The sequence below is a fragment of the Tenrec ecaudatus genome, chromosome 8, assembly GCF_050624435.1.
Source record: "Tenrec ecaudatus isolate mTenEca1 chromosome 8, mTenEca1.hap1, whole genome shotgun sequence".
Taxonomy (NCBI): Eukaryota; Metazoa; Chordata; class Mammalia; order Afrosoricida; family Tenrecidae; genus Tenrec; species Tenrec ecaudatus.
Window position 1 is genome coordinate 54,664,710 of NC_134537.1, and position 21,714 is coordinate 54,686,423.

At 39.7% G+C, this 21,714-nt stretch overlaps 1 pseudogene; it reads right to left on the reverse strand.

Annotated features, from left to right (window-relative positions):
• Positions 1-281: 281 nt before the first annotated feature.
• Positions 282-11,478, reverse strand: LOC142455401 (proliferation-associated protein 2G4-like; annotated as a pseudogene).
• Positions 11,479-21,714: the final 10,236 nt, after the last annotated feature.

Genomic DNA, 21,714 nt, shown 5'->3' on the forward strand with positions numbered 1-21,714 from the left:
TGTTATTCTGGAAACATTGTCTCTGGTGGTTCAAATACCAGCAGGTCACTCATAATGAACAGATATAAAGGAAGCTTCCAGATTAAAAAACAGACTATGAAAAAGGAATCAGCTGCCCACTTCAGAAGAAGTTGCTGCTGAAAAACATATGCATAACCTGAAACATTGTCAGATCCTGAAGGCCTAGTATATGGAACCAGAATCTTGTAAGAAATGGTGTCAGAGGAAGGGCCCCTCAGGTAGGCAGACACTTGCCATGTGACTCCTGAGTCGCTCCTTTCTCAGAGTGCATCCAGCCATAGTGCGCTGAAAGGAACAACGTCCGGGGGAGCGAAGGCTTCTGGATCTTCATTTGCTGATTTGGCAAAACTCGAGGAGAGAAGAAATAACTGAAATGTTTATGGATTTAGGCAAATTGGACATCATCAAAAATTACATGGAACACATAAAGATTGATACCCTAGGCATTAGTGATCTGAAATGGACCCGAATTGGCCATTTTGAATCAGAAAATCCTAGGGTTTACTAGGCCAAGAGTGACACAATCAAGAGGTCAGGTGTTGCATTCATTGTCAAAAAGGACATTTCAAAATCTGCCTTGAAATACAATGCTGTTTCTGCTAGGATTATATTCACCCTCCTTGAAGTAAATCTAATCAGTACAAATATGATTTATATTTATATATGAGACACTCAAGCTAGTACTGAATGAATTGAAGAATCCGACCAATGTCTTCACTCTGCTATTCCTCACACATGCGATTAAGATGCATATTAATTGTTGGCAATTGAAACGCTGAACTGGAACAAAGTGAAATGAACAGCAGTTGGAATATATGATCTTGGTAATAGAACCAAAGCTGGGGATTGCTGGATGGAATTTTGCAAGACCAACAACTGCTTCATTGCATTTAGCTTTTTACAGCAACACAAACACAGCTCTACAGGTGGACTTATTTGGAGTATATAAACAGAAATCAAATTGATCATGCCTGTGGTAAGCCACCATAGAGTTGCTCTGTATCAGCAGATTAAACCAGACCAGGGACTGACTGCAGAACAGACCATTAATTGCTCATCCGTAAGTTCATACTGAAGCTGAAGAAAGTCCGCAAGAGTCAAAATGCAACTTTGAGTTTATGCCACCTAAATTTTGAGAACATTTTATGAGCTGGTTCGACACACTAAGCACTAATGACAGTAAATCTGATGAATTGTGGGAGGACATCAACACCATCATTCTGGAGGAAAGCAAAAGTCATTACAAAAAAATTAGAAAGGAAAGGTCAATGTGTATGTTAGAAGAGACTCTGAAATTTGATTTAATCATAGAGTAGCTAAAGGAAATGGAAGAAATTATGATGTCAAAAGGATGTATAGAAAATTTCAAAAGTCAGCTCAGGATACAAAGTAAAATTATATAAAGAAATATATAAAAGCTTAGAATTAAAAACCAAGGAAGAACATGTTCAGCATATCTCAAATGGAAAGAACTTACCCAAGAAAAATTTCCATTCTTGAGTTGTGATATTCTATGGGCAAAGTATTGAATGATGTAGGAAGTGTCAAAAGAACATGGAAAGAATACAGGGTCACTGTACCAAAAAGGAATTAGTTGCTTTTCAACCATTTCAGGAGGTAGCAAATGAGCAAGAACTAGTGATGGGGAAGGAAGACTTTCAAGCTGTACTGAAAGAATTAGACAAAAACAAAGCTTCAGGAATTGGAATATCAATTAAAAAGTTTCAACAAGCTGGTGAAGCACTGGAAACACTCATCTATGCCAGAAAATTTGGAAGCTTGCTACTTGACCAACTAACTGGAAGTGATCCATATTCATTGGCATCAAAAAGTAAAGTGATCCAACAGAATTTTCACATTATAGAGCAATATTACTGATATCACATGCAAGTAAAATATTGCTTAAGTTCATCCAACAATGGTTGCAGCAGTACATTGACAGGGAGCTGAAAAAAATTCAATTTAAATTCAGAAAAGAATGTGCTAAGACAATATAGATTTAGAAAAAAACACCAAAATTTGAAAATATGCTTACTCAGCAATGACTTTTCACATTTTAAAGAGTATTAAAACATTTGAGCAAAAAGGGACCGTAACATGTTAAACACATGATATGTAATCTTCACACTCTATCAGGTAGGCACCAGTTGAATTCTATGAATTCCTCATTTCTAAAAGTGAAACAGTAGTCAAATCTTGTCAATTTCCTGTGTTTGCAATTAAAAAACTTTTTTTTTAACTTCTGTTTTTATGAATGAATTTCTTTCTTCTTCTTTCATTTCTGTTTAAAGTAGTTTTCAGTAGCTGGAAAGCCTGGCCTCCCAAGACCAGAGTCAGTTGGGACTGGTTGTTAGAAAGGGATGCTTGGGGGCAGGGGTTGGGGTAGAGAGAGCCCTCTCTGCTTGTGGCCACAGGTGGAGAAGAACTGCACTTCACAGAGCTTGGAGTGTCCCAGGAAGGGGATTTGGGCAGGAGTAGCAAGCCTGGGGGGATGGAACCCACTGCAACTCCAGCTTCCAACTCTTCCAAGTTGCCCTCTGGTGGCATTGTCTCCCATCTTGGAGGCTTCCTGATCTTTCTCTCTTCCTTCCTTCCTTCCTTCCTTCCTTCCTTCCTTCCTTCCTTCCTTCCTTCCTTCCTTCCTTCCTTCCTTCCTTCCTTCCTTCCTTCCTTTCTGTTGTTGAGATTTTGGGCTTGCAGAACTCTGGAGGAGGGATTTCAGCTGTGCTTTCGCTACCTCCATCTCAGAACTCAGGCTCAGGAGGGATGACTTTTTATGCGAATGAGTCAATGGACTTGAGCAGACCTGTAAATTTAAATTGGTCAACGAATTTTCCATTCTTCTCATAGAGAATATTGAATGGTTGTAAGAGTTCATGTTTGGTGCACGCTAGCAGCGTTGGGCTGTGATTCCCATGGTTGACAGTTTGAAACTATCAGCAGCGTCGCTGGAGAAAGACGAAACTCTACTAAAGTCAGCAGTAACATCGCGAAAACCACAAGGGGTCGCTATGAGTCAGCATAGACTCTATGGCAGTGAGTACCACACCCATCCAGGTTGTCTTCTCATCTTCAAATCCTCTTATTGTGCTGCATCGCATCAGAACATCTTTCCAGCTCACTGTAGAAGGTACGTGGCGTCTTCATTTCCAGGTCATATTGCTTATAGGGGCCCCACCTATAAATGGTGTTTCTCTGCCCTGCATCTCTTGGCTTTACTCTTTCCTGAGCTCACAAGTGCACCAACTGCATATACTTCATGTACTTTGAACTCCTTTTTTTCATGGTCTTTCTTCTGCTGGTCTGTGGAATTCTAGATAATGGCTTCCTCTCCATCGACAACATGCTACTTCATTTGGCATGACCATACACCTTCCATTGGTGTGCCAGTCAATGAATGGGCAACTGTCCCAGGCTTCTGTTATTTGCGTGTTCTTATTTCCAAGTTTGACTAGGTGTCCTCACACAGAGGTGAGCTGCCTTAATAACATCTGCTTTCTGCCCTCTCCCGCAGCTCCCAGACCCTGCTACACCAACCAATGAGGTAAATTTTTTATCCCCACCTTTGGTGGCATGGTTTAGCTAATGGTTATGCTGCTTAACCAAATGTCAGTGTTCCAAACTCAGCAACTGCCCCCCAGAAGAAAGATGAGGCTGTCTGAGACATATGGCTTCAGATACCTTTCAATGGAATACCAGTAGGAAAAAATTAAAATCCCATTTTATATAATAATCACAAATAAATTAAAGCTATTCTAGATTCCATCTGTTTAGCGTTGAGGCCTAAACTTTTTTTGACTACTGTCTAGATTCTACACAGATTGTAGACATCAGGAAATGTGCCAAATGATGAATTGCAATGGGCAAGGCTATTGTTAAAAGTTTCAAGCATTTTTGAAAGCAAGGATGACACTTTGATGCCTAAAGTGTGTCTGATCCAGGCCATGAGCTTTTATATCATCTCTCAGGATCTTTTTAATCATGTTCTAGACTCTAGAAAATTTAATGAGAAAGGGGGTCTGACATTATTTACTAGAGTGCTTATTATATATCCCATAACTGCTTTTAACCCTATCAAAGTTTTACAAATGAGGAAACGTAGGTTTACAAAGTTTAAGGAAATCTCTTATATGATTAAAAGAGAAAATATTTGTTGTGGATATTTTTGCTGATATTATTGTGTTTATATTTCTGTGTTTGGATAAGTGAAGAAGATATTTTACTTCATATAATTCTATTCTTTTACTTCATAAACTTTTCAGTTTACATTTAAAAGTTAATTGAATTTGTGTTAAATCTACATAATATTACGTGTAAGGAATTGTAAATATTCCATCCTACTAGGATCAACACTCGCTTTTTAATCATCTCACATGCCTATAAAAGTTGAATAATGAAAAAGGAAAGAAAAAGAAAAATTACTGCATTTGAATTGGGGTATTGGTGAAAATATTGGCCAACATGCCTAACAACAAGACAAGAATATTGGATTTAGAAGAAATGTACCCGGAATGTTGCTTAAAAAGGAGGTTAGTGAAATTTTAATTCACTTACTTTGGAGATGTTATCATGAAGACTAGACAGTAGGGAAGAGCATCACATTTGGTAAAATAGAGGGCTAATGAAAACAAGGATAACCTCAATGTCATAGTTTGACAATTTACATGATTGCTACAAGGCAGACACACATATGAATATGACACAAGATAATAATGGCATGCTTTATTATATAAAGGGACATCAAAACATTCATGGAAAAATAGCATCTTTTAATTCAATTTGTCCTTCAGATTTTTTAAAGCCCCTCAAAAATAACATCACCACAAGTTGGAGCTGACTAACAAAAATCAGTTTAAAAAATAAACCTGCTTAAAATATATATTTTAGCAGGATATATATAGCAGGTTTTATATTTATAGCAGGATATATATATAAATATATATATATGGTTATATAGAGAGAGCAGGATATATATATATATATATATATATATATATATATATAGAGAGAGAGAGAGAGAGAGAGAGAGAGAGAGAGAGAGAGCAGGTTTCATATATATACTAAAGAACAAGGAGCTCTGGGACCACAGTGGTGACGCTCAGCTGCTGCTACAGAAAGAGATGACCGTGTTTCAAGCCAATCATCTGATCTTGGAAAAGAAGTTGTTCCAATCTACTTCCTTAAAGTTTACAGCCATTGAATCTTCATATGCTAATACCACTCTGATCTATGTAGCTGCTATCGAATCAAAATTGGCATATTATCAACAGGTTTGGGTTTTGATTTGGGTTAAAGAAAATGAAAAGGAACCAGGGACACAAAGAATCTTGATGGTGGTTGTATTATATAATTATCTATCTAGCTATCAATGTATCGCCTATTGATGTATCTAGATCTCTACATACCAACCCATCTATATCTTTATCTATATATTCATCCTTTCAGGTTGATAGAAAAATCAGTAGAGGAACTAAATCAGAGAACACGCACTTGGAGGATGATAGAGTAAAAGCACGTGAGATGCATAAGTAAAACTCAAATGCATTGTCATCACATGGATTCCAGCTCATCACAAGCCTATGGGACATGGTAGAACTGGATTTACCCTGTGAGTTCCTAAGACTGTAACTCTATCTAGTAGTAGAAAGGCCCATCATTCTCACATGGATTTTACGGTGGCTTTGAACTGCTGACCTCATGGTTAACAGTCAAACACATGACCCATTATGCCACTAGTTTCTTGTGAATAAGCAAGATCTTCAGATATCTGGGGGAAACCTGTATGTAGGGAACATCTTCCCATGTAGAAAGGCAGCAACTATAAAAGCCCTGATGAGAAAATGTTCCAGGAATGGTAGAGCAGGCGCAGTGGCAGAGTTGAGGGGCAGTTGTTACGTGCTATTGAGTCAGCTCTGATTCATAGCAACCCTATGTACAGTAGAACAAAACTATTTTCAATCCTGTGTCATACGCACAATTGTTATGTCTGAGCCCATTGTTAGAGCCATGGTGCCAATCCACCTCATCAGGAGTCTTCATCTTCTACAATGACCTTCTAGGACACCGTGCATGTTGTTCTTTTCCAGGGACTGGCCGATCTGATAACAACGCTATGGGGTGATGTCTCATCAGTATTCCCTCCAAGCATCCATGGTACTTCCCATATTCTTCACCTGTCATAATTCAAGGGCAGCAAGACAGGCAGCCCATAAAACTAATTTTATTTGTGAAACACGTGAATCAGAAATTATTACCACCTCTTCACTTTAAGTTCAAACAAAGCCATTGCTTCAGAGAAGATGAGTTAATTTTTTCCCTCGAATTTGATCACGTATTTTGTTTCAGCATATTCAGAAGATTTCACTCTTTCCCTGTTACACCTGGTGTTTAAATTCCCTGCCAAATGTCAGAGCAGCAGCAGTTCCCTACAATTCCTTTAATCAATAAATCTTCTCCTGAGATTCTTTCAAAATGGTAACATTTGCATTATTGATTTAAATTGAATGCATTTAAAAAGAAAGAAAAACATGAGGATGACTTCAGTGTGAGTCTAGCTGAAAAATACAAGAAGGCATCAATAAAAAAGGTCAGAGGTCACTATGTTTGCTTGAAAGACTGATGATGCAATAAGGCCACTGTGGCTGTATCCAGAGTGGAGAGTCCAATATTTATTAACAATGAAGTAAAGATGGAGCTGATTACTACTCAGACAATTGGCCTCTGGAACCTCATACCAATAAAATGCAATCAATGCCATCCATCAGTAAAGTTTTCTACTTATTACATTTTTCTCATGAGGTTGTTAATTTGTCTCACTCCTTTCTCCTAGCAATTGCCAAAACAGTGATTAGTAGCTGAAGTCTAACTATTGATATTGGTAAATAGAAGCTTTCTTTTTTCCTTTAAAAATAATCATAATAACATTTTAACATAAATATTCACCCTCTCTGCTAAAAACTAACAAAAGTTTAAAGTAATAAATCATGAAAACTCAAAAATAAAGTGTATTTTTAAATCACTCATGTCTCTACATAATAACCTCTATTATCAGTTTGATATTTAATTAACTTTTGTAGATTGCAAAAATACATAATTGAACTCATACTGCTTTTAACTTAACATTATAATATAAGCATTATCACTAGTACAAGCGCATATAACTATTTCTAAATGATTGTATCTGATTTCACTATGAGTGCTGTGATTTTAATCAGCCTTCTCTTAAAGGATGATTTTTTATTATTCCTTATTATTTCTCTTATAAATTTGCTATGTTTAAATGTTTTTCCTCCTTGGTATTTACATATGATCTCATAAAATTGTTTTCCAGTATATATATACTGAAAAATCCAAATTGAATAGTTTTAACCCAGGCCTTTTTCTTAAATTCCAAATCCTCATACAGCTTACTTACTATATTCACTTGGAATCTACTACTCTTAGGTACCATCCAGTCTGCTCTGACCCACGAGACTCTATGCACAACAGAAAGAAACACATAAATACTCTATGCACAACAGAAGGAAACACCTGGAAACAGCCCAAATTTCCATCAGCAGAAGACTATATAAAGACACTTTGGTACATCAATAAACCGTAGTACTATGCATCCATAAAAATAATAATGAAATCATAAATTCCCTTGTGACATAAATGAACCCAGAAGCCATATGGTAAGTATAGTTATTCAATTACAAAATACAAAAATATTGTATGAGTCCACTACTGTACAGATAAACACCAAGACGAAGGCGGACTTTCAGGTCATGTACTCTTTTAATCTGGTCTCCAAAGCAATGAGGTAGAGAAGCTGTGTCATGCCTATGAACCATATATCATCCTCTTTTTAGGTACACCTTACACACAACTTCCACAAAAGTAATTTTAGCTCAACTCAGCTGGGGTCGGGTTTTCGAGATGTGGGGAGAGGGAGAAAAAACATTGTTAGTGCATTACAACATTGTGTTAAGATGACCCCAAATTGGTCTTGGAGGCTCTAAGACAAACAAGTGGCCATCTAGTTCAGAAGCAACAAAACCCACATGGAAGAAACACATCAGCCTGTGTGACCACGAACTGTCCAAGGGACCAGGTATCAAGCATCAAGGAACAAAAAATCATATCATTGTAAATGTGTGAATGCAGAGTGGAGACTCAAAGCCCATTAGTAATGGGTGAATGCAGAGTGGAGACTCAAAGCCCATCGACAGCCAACCGGACACCCCTTACTGAAGGATTGTGGGGAGGAGATGAGCAAGTCAGGGTGAAGGGTAGCAATGAAGAAACATATAACTTTCTTCTAGTTCTTAAATACTCCCCCCCCCCACTATCATGATCCCAATTCTACCTTACAAATCTGGCTAGACCAGAGGATGTACCTTGGTACAGATAGGAACTGGAAACACAGCGAATCCAGGAGAGATGACTCCTCCAGGACCAGTGGTGAGAGTGACGATGCATGGAGGGTGGAGGGAACATGGGGTAGAAAAGGGGAACTGATTACAAGAATCTACATATAGCCTCCTCCCTGAGTGGTGGACAGCAGAGAAGAGGGCAAGGGGAGACATCAGACAGTGTAACATATGATAAAATTTATGAATTATGAATAATAATTTATGAATTATGAAGGGTTCATGAGGTATGGGGCAGTGGGGAGGGAGGGGGAAAATGAGCAAATACTATTAAGGGCTCAAGTGGATGGCAAATATTTTGAGGCTGATGATGGCAAAAATGTACATATGCGCTTGACACAATGGATGTATGTATGGGTAGTGATAAGAATTTTATGAGCCCCCAATAAAATGATTTTTTAAATGACCCCAAATTAACAGACACTCCTACGAAAGCAATAATAATCTTACTGGAAATTCCTGTCAATTTGAGGGAAGAGGGCAAATATATCTCAGAGAAGTTGATTACATTTCTTTTGGTTGGTAAAGCAGGTGAAGCAACTTCCCACTGGGAAAATATGCTTAACAATACTTACATAGAAACTGAAGGGGGAACACATCTGGGACTATATTCCTGACTGGACACTTGTACTCTAGTTTCTATACAACTTTTTATTATACAGGCCAGGTGTTATAGACTCCTGGGATTTTAGATCAGCCTTTAAATGTGCACAACATTCTTTAAAGCCCACACCAGAAGGATTTGATGTGGAAACCCCATTAAGGAAAATAAGCTTTACCTCAAACTCTCCATATTGGTCCATTTGTGAGGAATTTGGTCTTTACATTGAGTTCTAATCCTTAAATTTTCAATCTTTGATGTTCTGCAGCAAGTGCTTCAAGTTCTCCTCACTTTAAGCAAGCAAAGTTGAATCTTTGCACATCACAGGTTGTTAACAAGCCTTCCTTAAATCAGATGTCACATTCATCTTCATACAATCCAGCTTCTCTGATTATTTACTCAGCATAGAGATTAAATAATTATGATGATTATATTCAACCATGGCACATACATTTCTTGACTCATTCCTGACACTTTCCTGACTCCTTCCATATACAAGTTCCACATGAAGACCTTTAGGTGTTTGGGAATTTCCATTCTTCTCAAAGCTATCCATAGTTTGTTATGATCCATACAGCTGAATGCCTTGGCATAATCAATAAATGACAAATAAACATCTTTCTAGTATTCTCTGCTGTGCGCCACAATCCATCTGAAATAGGCAATGACATCCCTTGCTCCATGTCCTCTTCTAAAACCATCCTGAATCAATGTGCTGCAGCAAGTGTGTGTGGAGGAGCTTCAGTAGCATTTTAAATGCATTTGATATCAATGATGTTGTTTTGTAATTTGAGCTTCCTGTTGGGTCACTTTTCTTTGGAATGGGTTGAAATATGGATTTCTTTGAGTCAAGTAGCTCTCTTTCAAAAATTTTGGCATAGAGACGTAAGAGCTTCTAGTGCTTAACTAGCCTGTGGGAAAATTTCCATTGGTTTTCCATCAATTCCTAGGCTTGTCTTTTGCTAATGCTTTCAGTCTAGTTTGATCTTCTTCCTTCAGCACCATTGGCTATGACTCATATGCCCTCTTCTGAAATAACTGAAGATGGACCCGTTCCTTTGAGTGACTGTGCCTTCTTTGCATCTTCTCTTGACGAGTCCTGCATGCTTCAATGTTTTGTCCATAGAATCTTTACAGATTGCAACTTGAGGTGTGATTGCTTTTGTTAGTTCTTTCACTTTAAGATATGCTGAGCTCATTCTTTCGTTTTACTAACTCCAGATGTTTGCACATTTCATAATATTTTACTTTGCCTTCTTGGGAATTCCTTTGTCATTTTCTATTCAGCTCTGTTACTTGATTTCTGCCATTTGCTTTAGCTACTCTAAGATTAAGAGCAAACTTCAGAGTTTCTTTAGACATTCTTCCTGATCTTATTTTCTTTCCTGTCTTTCTAATGACCTTTCTCTTTCTTCAGAATGATGTTTTAATTGCCCACCCACCCCCATGCTCATTTGCTTTTTTGTCATTAGTGTTTAATGTTTTAAATTTGCTCATGAGATGTTCTTGAAATTCAGGTGGGATAGACTCAAGGTCATATTTACACTCTAAGGGATGTGTTTTAATTTTCTTCAGCATCAACCTGACATTATATATGAGCAATTAGTCTGTTCTAGAGTGAGCCCCTAGGCTGGTTTTAGCGGCCCATATTGAGGTTTTCCATCATGTCTTCCCGCAGATGCATTCAATTTGATTTCTGTGTATTCCAACTGGATAAGTCCACTTGTAGAACTGTTTATGTTGTTGCAAAAAGATTGTCACCATAAACAAGCCATTGATTTTGCAAAATTCTATCATGTGATCTCAAATGTCATTTCTATCACCACGTCCATATTTTCTCACTACTCTTCTCTCCTCCTTATTTCCAACTTTTGCATTCCAATCACAAATAGCTATTGATTTGTCTTGATTGGATGCTTGATCAATTTCCAACTGAAGACCTCTGTAGAATTCAATATTTTCATCACTAGCTTTCATATTTCGATCAGACATTTTAATAAAAATTGTTTTGAATAGATTTTCTTGGAGGCAGGCATATATAATTCTATCACACATATGTTAGACAGGTTTCTCTAGAGGAACAAAACCAGGATATATATATATATATATATACCTATCACAGTCCACCCATTGCCAACCTGACACCTCTACACAATTCTTTAACCATATAAAATTTCCAACATAAATGAAATCACACTTATACCCAACATCTTACATGAACAAAGGAAAGATATTCAATAAGCATATATACAGAAGATAAACTTACAATCCTAAAGCTCCCGCTTGCAACTGATCACATCGTCATAACTAATAGGTTGAACTACCTTCTTCTACTACCCATTCTGTATTACCTTTGACCTCAGCCAGCACTTTAGCTGGCTGTGGTTGTTTGTCTGGTGGCGTGACCCAGACCTTCATTCCTGAGGGGTCTGGGTCATTAGACATTCTGTCAGGACTGAGTTGTTGTACTTTACCATTACTTTAATCACAGGGCATGGTAGTACTGTTAAGAGAAAGACTGTGTGATGTCCTGGGTTCCAGAAATATTCCTCTTTACCTCCATTATGTAACACCAGTCCAATTTCTCCTTGATAATCAGGATCAATCACACCACTCAGTACAGTGACATCCTTCCTGACTTGTTTATCCAAATGCATGAGAAGTCCAAAGTAGCCAAGAGCCAGTCTCAGCTGCCAGTCCAGTGGAATCAGTGCTCTGTTTCTGGGTGGGAGAGTTCCTTTCTTCAGGACTATGATCTCCAGGCCTGAAGTGCATAGGATTGCTGGGACAGGAAGCAAAATTGCTGCAAGTGGATCACTAGGAGTAACACTGAGTGATGCCACTCCAGCTTCCACCTTGGTTCCTGGACCCATTAATCTTGGCTATTGGAGACATATATTGGCCATTTAGAGCATATACAACTCCATGGAGAATATTTCCCAAGTCCCACAAATTGTTGTCACCTAGCTGGCACTGTAATTATGTCTTTAGGAGGCCATTCCATCATGCTTTCAAGCCAGCTGCTTCAGGATGATAAGGAACATGGTATGACCAGGGGATTCCATGGGCATGGGCCCATTGCCACACTTCATTTGCTGTGAAATGAATTCCTTGAGCTGAAGGAGTGGATGAGGCATTCTGTAAGTCCACGAATGGTAGTTTTGGCAGAATTATTGTGTGCAGGGAGGTCAAATCCATATCCGGATTAGGTGTCTATCCAATAGGAACAAAATGCTACCCCCTCACATGATGGAAGTGGTCCTATGTAATCAACATGCTACCAGGTAGCCAGATGATCTCCCCAAGGAATGGCTCCATATCTTGGACTCAGTGTTAGCTTCTGCGGCCGACAGATGGGGCACTCAGCAGTGGCAGTGGCCAAGTCAGCCTTGGTGAATGGAATTCCATGTTGCTGCTCCCATGCACACCTTCCATCCCTACCACCACATCCACTTTGTTCATGTGCCCACTGGGCAATGACAGAAGTGGTGGAGGAAAGAGGTAACCCTTTGGTTCACATGAGACATGATTATCTTTACTTTCTTGGCCCATTGAGAGAGGTCTATTCATGTATCTCTTCCCCATACCTCCTTGTCACAATTTTCCAATCATGTTCCTTCCAATTCCATGACCATCCAGCCAAGCCATTAGCCGTAGCCCATGAATTAGCATAGCATCTACTCCTAGGCAAACTGAATGGCCAGGTGCACTGCTCGAAGTTCTGCTCATTGGGAGGATTTTCCTTCACCACTGTCCTTTAGGGATATCCTAGAAAGGGGCTGTAGTGCTGCTGCTGTCCACTTATGAGTGGCACCTGCATATTGTGCAGAGACATCAATCAGTAAACCAGGCATGACTTTATAAATTAAATTATAATAAGGAACTCCCCAGAAGCCCATAGGTACAGACTTGGAGAAGGAAGGTAGTGTGTGACAGGAGTGGAGACTATGGGCACTTGAGCCACTTGTTCATGGAGCTTACTTGTTCCTTCAGGTCCTGCTTAGGCCCGATCTCTTATACATCACTTCCATTTAGCAATGGAGTGTTGCTGTGCACGTCCAACTTTATGACTCTGTGGGTCAGACAATACCCAGTTCCTGATGAGCAGCTCAGGTCTCATGTGGACTTGGTAGCCCATGGTGAGGCGTTCAATCTCCACTAAGGCCCAGTATCAAGTCAAAAGTTGTTTTTCAAAAGGCAAACAGTTTTCTGCAGAGGATGAGAGGACATTACTCCCAAATCTCAACGGTCTGTGCTGTGATTCACCAATAGGGGCCTGCCAAAGACTCTGCACTGCATCTCTATCAATAACTAACACCTCTAGCACCATGGGATCAGCTGGATCACTTGGGACTGGTGGCAAAGCAGCATGCACGACAGCCTGAACCTGTTGCAGAGTCATTTCCTGCTCTGGGCCCCACTCCAAATTGGAGGTCTTCTGTGTCAGTTGATAAATAGGTCAAAGTAGAATACCCAAATGAGGGATGTGTTTCCTCCCAAATCTGAAGAGGCCCACTAGGCATTGTGCCTCCTGTTCAGTTTTTTTTTTTTTGGGCCGGGGTGGGGTGGGGCAGATGTAATAGCTTATTCTTCACTTTAGTAGGAATGTCTCATTATGCCCCACATCACTGGACTCCTAGAAATTTACCGAGGTGGAGGGTTCCTGAATCTTTGTTGGTTTGATTTCCCCACCTCTTGCATGCAGATGTTGTACCAAAGAATCTGGAGTCTTTGACACAGTGGGTTCAATCAGCATAATTTCATAAATATAATGGACCACTCTGATGTTTTGTGGAAGAGACAGGTGATCAAGGTCCCTTCACTAAATTATGGCACAGGGAGGAAGAGTTGGTGTACCACTAAGAGTTGTGAAAGTGTATTGTTGCCCCTGCCAGCTGAAGACAAGCTGCTTTGAGACTGGAATTGAGAAAAAGGCATTGGCCAGATCAATAGCGGGAATACCAAGTATCAGGAGAAGTATTAATTTGCTCAAGCAATGAAATCACATCTGGAACAGCAGCTGCAATTGGTGTCACAACCTAGTTAAGTTTGTGATAATTCACTGTCACTCCAGGATCCATATGTCTTCTTTACAGGCCAAATAGCTTAGTGAAATGGGGATGTGGTAGGAATCACCATCCCTACATCCTTCAAATCTTTGATGATGGCACTAATCTCTGCAATCCCTCCAGGAATGTGGTATTGCTTTTGGTTTACTATTTTCCTAGGCAATGGCAGTTCTAATGATGTCCACTTGGCCTTCCCTGCCATCATAGCCCTTATTCCACATTTCCGGATCCACTATGGGGGCTCTGCCAGTTACTAAGTATGTCTATTCCAATGATGTAGTCTGGAACTGGGGAAATAATGACCAGCTGAGTTCCAGGGTCCATTGGACCCATGATGAGGCACACCTGAACTTAATCTCCACTGATAACTTGACCTCCACATGACCCCACTCTGACTGGATGGGCGTTTGAAACACTTTGGGTCTCCTGAAGTTAGTGTAAATACAGTGCCAGTGGTCAGAAATCCCTGAAAATTGTGATTATTTTCTTTTCTTCAAGGAATAGTCACTTTTGTGAAAGGCCGCAGGTCCCTTTGGGGAAGGCTAGAAGAAAGACTAACAGTATAAACATTCGGTGATGTAGCAGGGTCCTCCTTCAAAGGGACCCGGCCTCCCCTCATTCAAGGGGTTGTGGGTCTGTAAATTGGCTCAGGTCTGGGAATTGATTGAATGGTTGTGACTTTTTATTCTGCTGTCCCCCTGTTCTAGCATTCGTCTGCCTGTATAGAGCACATAAATATTTAGTAGGTTTCCCATGTATTTCACTTCTAGGGACACCATGGCTAAGTAGCCAGTGCCAGAAGTCCACACAAGACAGGTTGCTTTGATTACTATAACAACCACATCACCCTGTCTGTATTGATTCCTGACACCTGCCCTCTACCACCATGGGGCCCAGTCAGCCCCACTGTAGGCAAATGTTGGAGTTAATTTAGGGCAGTTCCCACTGTTAATCTTGGTGTACATAAAATGGAAATCACAGTAGTCTTCAGAGATGCTGGGGCCCACTTCACAAACTTGTTCCTTATGGTTGTAGTGGCAGGTATGTCCTCAGGCACTCTCTTTTTGCGTCAATGGGATTATTCTGATAGATCCATTCCAACATACCAATTTCCCTAAAATTTTGGATGCCTTCCTCTACAGTGTACCAAAATAGATAAGGTACCCCAGGTACCTCTAGTTGGTCTAATCTAGGCCTCCTGGCAGCCCATGCTTCAGTGAACCAACCAAATAAGCAGCTAGATCCTCTCTTAACCTCTCTTGATGAGACATTGAAGGAATAATCTGTGCTTAAGGTCCCTATATTGCACCTGTATCCCTCACCATTAGTAACCATTCCCAGGAGTATTCTGCTTATACATATTAGAAAACTCGAGCAGATCTTTATGAGTATAGCACACTTTTTCCTGAGTCGTCATCTACCCGTCACCTTTAGGAACCTCCTGAGACTTAATTCTAATTACAGGTCTGGAGGAAATAATGGGTGGTGGGGGGTGTTTTCTGGAGGCTCTAAGCAGTAACTTGTAAGGCATTCCCCCCGGGAAATGCGACAGATGCAGCCTTGCTTGCATTTCAGCTTGAACACTTTGGTTATCTGCTCAGGAGTGAGTCGTTTTATTGATAGTGGATTAATCCCCTCAGCTGGGAGGGGTGGATCAATTAATTAACTGGGGTGGCTCAATTGACTCTAGGGGCTCAATATTCTCCTTTCTGGATCATCAGCCCATATGTTCCCATCCCATGTTTCAGACCAATTTTTTTGAGTAATGCCCCTACTTTAATATCAGACACTGTTCAGACCTTTAATTCAGCTGATGTTGAAATTCAGCTACTCGTATGATGAGACTCTGGATTTGTTTTGGGCAATGCCAGCTCTATTACTAGGGAAGAGAAGAGTCTCCTTTGTAGCATGTGTAGAAGCTTTTAGGTCTGTTATTCAGCGCTTGAGATGTGCTTCTGAAATTCTGAGATTATCCTTGATCACATTTTCAATTGTAAGAACCAGCCAACCAGCTTCCCTATATTTCTCATCCCGACAAAACTGTTGGAAAATATCAAACACACGATCACCCAGAGCCTCTCCTCTAGGCAGCACTTCATCTATTGGTTGTGCTACTGTGGATATTAGGTTTCCAACTTCACACCATGGATTAGCACCACCAACTCCAGTAAGAGTGGCAGACTGGCCCCATGTCTTTAGGGGGAGAGATGGCATTAGTGGTGCTATTAAGTGTAATCAGCCTGGAGAGCCAAATTGAGAAGTCCAAATTCATGATATTGTTTCTCTAGAACCACTCCGGTACCAATTGTGTAAGACTTCTCTAGAAAAACAAAACCAGGGCTCTTGTGATTAGATAGATAGATAGATAGATAGATAGATAGATAGATAGATAGATAGATAGATAGATGATAGATAGATATTATATATAGATATATATAGCACGAAGGAATATAACAGCTAATTAGTCCACACAGAAGTACAGAGGGCTCAGTTCAGCTCACTCCCTTGGGGAATCTCTACTGATAAGACTCACTCCCTGAGATATATTTCCGTTGACAAGACACATGGAGCCACGCTAGAGCTCTGGAGCCTGAAGAGCCATGTGGAGACCCCTGCCAGCACTGAGATGCCTCTACTGCCAGTGGATCCACAAGACTTTCCACCCACCGGCCTGTGTTCTTCCTGTATTCGGCATCGTTACATGTGTTTCGTGAGTCTGAAGAGGAATTTATAGATTGGTATCAGACATATGGGTCAATATTGTACTTAGGAACTTGAAGTGGACTGGGATGGGATGTTTTCTCAATATTCAATTTCTCTTGTAGAGATAGATTTTTCTTACACGCATATGAGTCTGTCTGGATTTGTTTCTGTCGTCTACCCATACTATCACAACAAGCTATATTGTACTTAACAGTAGATCTTGAAATATTCTTTCAGACAATGAATGCAATATGAGATAGTTAAGGTTTATTGTGCCAACCTGGCTGATAAACACATGTGGGATTAGCTGAAGGGCAGAGAGATAAATGGCTCAGTGAGCCTCGTCTTTCTACTTCTCTGGAGTCTTACTTTCTGATGGTCAGACCAGGGTGCAACTGCTTTAGCCAGTCCCCTGCTTCAGCTGGGAAGGCTCACTTCCTGTAAGACATCCCTAAGGAGAAGCCACATACACCTATCCTGATGCAGCCCTGGGTGCTGGAGTAAACGCGTGAAGACCCCTGCCAGCACTGTGATGCTTACACAGTCACTGATTCAGCTTTGCTCCTCCAGTCAGTATCATTGTGTGTGTTTTGTGAGATTGAGGAGAACTTTGTAGATCGGTGTCGGACATATGGGCTAATGTTGGACTTGTGGGTTTGGATAGCACTGGGTTGGGATACTTTCTTAATGTACACTTACCCTTTATATAAAGCTCTCTCTTATACATATGACTTTCTGTGGATTTGTTTCCCTAGTTTACTCAGATTAACAAAGAATGCCATTCTCCTATACTGTGTCATTCATGGAAGAGCAAAGCACATGATTTCCTATTAAAGGGCCATTGCTAGACCTTTGCAGCTCACTGATGCGTAGGGTATTGATCTTTCTGCATTTCATTGAACTTTTGATGACTTCCAGTTTCCTCGATTCATATTTCATACATTCCAAGTTCTGATCATTAGTTCATCGTTGCTGCTGTGTCATCTCACCTTGTTGTATACCCACCAGTAAATGACGGCCCTGAAGATTCAGCATGCACAAACTTTATTTCATTCAGTGCACCGTGGTTTTGTCTACTCAGAAAACAGCTCCTCAGCACTCGCATTTCCCATGCCGTCCAACCCAAGTGCCCCATTTTCTGGTACAATCACAATGTTCAGCTTCCATTCATTGGGCCTTCATTATCTGACAATTTTTCAAAGCTGTGAAAAGGTTTTCAGTGGCTATTTCCTTCAAATTGGGCTGTGGAGTACTTCTGGGTAGTTGGTTCTTGGTCTGGAAGCTTTGCTGAACCCTGTTCATTTTGGGTAACCCTGCTGGCAATTGAAATACCAGTGACATAGCTTATAAAATCACAGCAACACACAAGCCACCACAGTACCACAAACTGACAGACAAGTGGTGGCAGATGCAGTTATGTTAAAATGAAACGTCTTGTCATGTGATCTGCCTTTTGACCAATTTTTAAGTTGTTTCATATTTATTATTTTCTGCTTTCTTTTCAATTTAGTTTTTCTGTTTTGTCTAGCCATTGTTGTTAAGAATTTTTTCATTTGTTTACTCTCTGTTTGTGTTTTGAAAGATTTTCTGAAATCCAGGGCACTTGAATTTATAGAGACAGTAACTGGATTGATAATTGCCTGGGGCATGGCAGAAGAACATGAGGGGAATGGAGGGTTAATATCAAAGAGTACAAGGGGAAATTTTTCTAAATGTGTTTGTCTTTATGATTACACAGTCTTCTTAATATGATTGAATGATTAAATTGTATGATATGCTAAGTATGTGCCAAGTATAACTGTTTGTTAAAGGGGGCTAGTATGAGGTGGGAGTGTCAGTTCTAAATTGAGAGAGACTGAAGAGACATCACATTCAATTTTATAATATGACTGAGCTTGTTTTCAGAGAAAATGATAAACATTGTGAAAATGTTTGTGACATTATGATATCTCTGCCCCTCACCAAAAAAATCATTAATGAAGCCAAACTTTCATTCTAACTCTTTTGAACTTCCTCTAAAGCTTCTGAATTTAACTAGCTTTCCAACGGTAGCATCTGCAATCCACTCTTATTACAAAGCAGGGGATGCTGAGCTGGAAAAGGGCACGGGATGACACTTCTGCTTTAACTTTCAAGTGGCTTTCTACTGCACCGTAAATAAAATAAATTACAAAGTATCTCCTTGACTTATATTATTCTACATAATCTTAACTCTTTTTCTGCCATAATTTTTTTACCATATTTCCCTCAGTCAATATGCTGCATTTACTCTGACTTTCCAATGCTTCTGGAAAGAGATAGAGCTCTAAATTTTGGTATTATAATTCTTTCTGGTGGGTATGCTTTTCTCTGAGATTATTCATTTATTCATCATTGAAGACTGGACAAATTCCCCCCCTTCACTGAGAACTTCTTGCCTATTTGCTTTAAATTACTCCCTACTATATTTCATATCTGTTTTCTTCACAGAACTTTGAGCTGTGATTTAAAAATTTACATTTTAGATTTATTGATTGATCCTATTTCTCCTACTATGGGAATGTAAGTTTTATAAGAGCACAAGAGGACTCTGTTTTACTTGATCACCAGTGAATCCACATCGTGATGATATCTTGATGGCGTAGTGGGTTACTTGTTGGGCTATAACCACAAGGCCAGCTGTTTGAATCCACCAGCTGCTGCACTGGAAAAAGATAAGGTTTTCTACTTTCTGAAAGATTTAAAGTCTTGGAAATACACAAGGGCAGTTCTATTCTGTTTTGTAGGGTAACATGAGGCAGAATTGACTGTGTGACCTTAAGTTTGGTAATGTGTGCTCAGTCAATGAATATTGGTTGAAACATTAATGGAATGTGTTTATTTTAATTTTTTATTGTTTGAGATGAGCTTGTCACTAAAGAATCTAGGTCCTTTTCAGTTTCGCTTTTTTAATCCCTTTTTTTAATGATTGAAGTGTTATTGACACATCTCACACAGCCCTATGTATACTTTATTCTGTTGTTCAGTTCCCTTGATGCTCTCAGCTTCCCATCAACCCACTCCTCCCAACCCTCTCCTCGTGCACTCTCAGGGAACCTTTATTCTTGTTACTGTTTCTGAAGGGTTATCTATCTTCACTTTCATGTACAAAGCAATCTTACATATACAAATGAGCATGGGAAAATCTAACATGATTACCAAGGTAAAGCAAATAAAAACCTGAATAGTAAGGGGAGAAAATATTGAGAAGTTAGAGGATATAGGTGGTTCATCAGTGCCATACCTCACCCTGCAGTTATCATCCTTTCCATGTGGTCTTTCTGGGGGCCTGTTCAATCACTTTGTGGGTGAGGTCTGCAACCCTATTGCATCCATGCCCTTTCACATTGAGTTGTTTTTGAGTGTATGAGCCATCTTCCCATCAAAACCTCATGATCACACCGGCTGGTGTGCTTCTTCCTCATGGAATTTGTTGCTTCCCTCCTAGATGGCTGCTTACTTAATTACAAGCCTTGAAGACTCCCAGATTCTATATCCTTTGACACCAGGCACCATCAGCTTTCATCTCCACATTTGCTTATGCACCCATTGTGTCTAGAATGATTGTGACAGGAAGGTGATTATATAAAATACCACATTGTTAGAACAAGTCATTCTTGCACTGAGGCAAGATTTAGATAGAAGCCCAAAGTCCATCTGCTTTCTCATTACTTATGTATACACATAAACATATATATATATATATATATATTCCTCATATACAACAGTTATGTTTACCCATCATTCTCATTTCAATAATTCCTCTCAGATACAATTTAATTTTTCAAAGATATCAAGAGAAGCTACACACTTTTGGCCATCAAATTTAGACACTTATTATTCTCTTATAACCCTCATAGTTGGCTCCCCCTCCTCCTCCTCCTCTCCCATACCCTCCGGAAAACATTGGCCCAGTAACTTTCTCTGTAAGTTTGCCTATCCTGAATTTCATGTTCAGATAAACACCAATAAAAACCCCAAACATACAAATAATCTCAAGTCAAGTCTAACAAGAATAATGACATAGAACATATAAATACCTCCATGTTAAAGAAAGAAAAGGACACATTAGAACTCCTCAGCTCAGTCCCCATTTCTTTCAGTGTTTCCATATCCCGGGTCCTGCTTACCTCACAATGGAAAAATAAAATAAATTAATAGGATACACACACACATACTTTTTTTAAAAAAAGAAAATAAATGTTTCGAGCTGAGCAAGTTTCTCCTTGGTTCATCCGTACGATACTGCACACCATATTTGCCGTCACTTACAGATGATCCCTTTGAGAATAATGACCATCATCCAGCACATGGATGTCAAATCTGGAGCTGAGGCCACCCCTGCAGTCATCTCTGGGAATGAGCTGCTCCAAGCAAGAGCATTGCCCTTGTGGATTGGCATGCCACAGTGAGATTTACTCTTGCTGTCCCTTTCCTGTGCAAATATTAACAAGACCCTCCTCCCCCCATTGCCATTGCTACCTGTTCCCTCACACTCTGAGACTTAAAGTCATACGAGAGGGGGAAAGAGATGCCTTTCAGCACATGGGCTATATGAATCTGGTATTAATGATGTATGCTCCATTATCACTGGTATGACTCTTGTCAGAATATCTGGTCCTAAGCCCGGTGATTATATGTACATTTTCCCTTATGCCGTTCTGGTGTTTCAACTTATCACATTGGACTTGTGTCGTACTTGACCTTTTGTGCTTGTACAACTTCACTCAGCATAATATCTTCCAAATCTTTCCAGGAGATGAGGTGTTTCACAGTTTCAACACTGTTTTTGAGGGATGCACAGTATTCCATTGTGTGCATGTACCAGTTTTTTTATCCATTCATTTATTTATTGTAATTTAGGCTGGTTTCTATTTATTACAATTGTGAA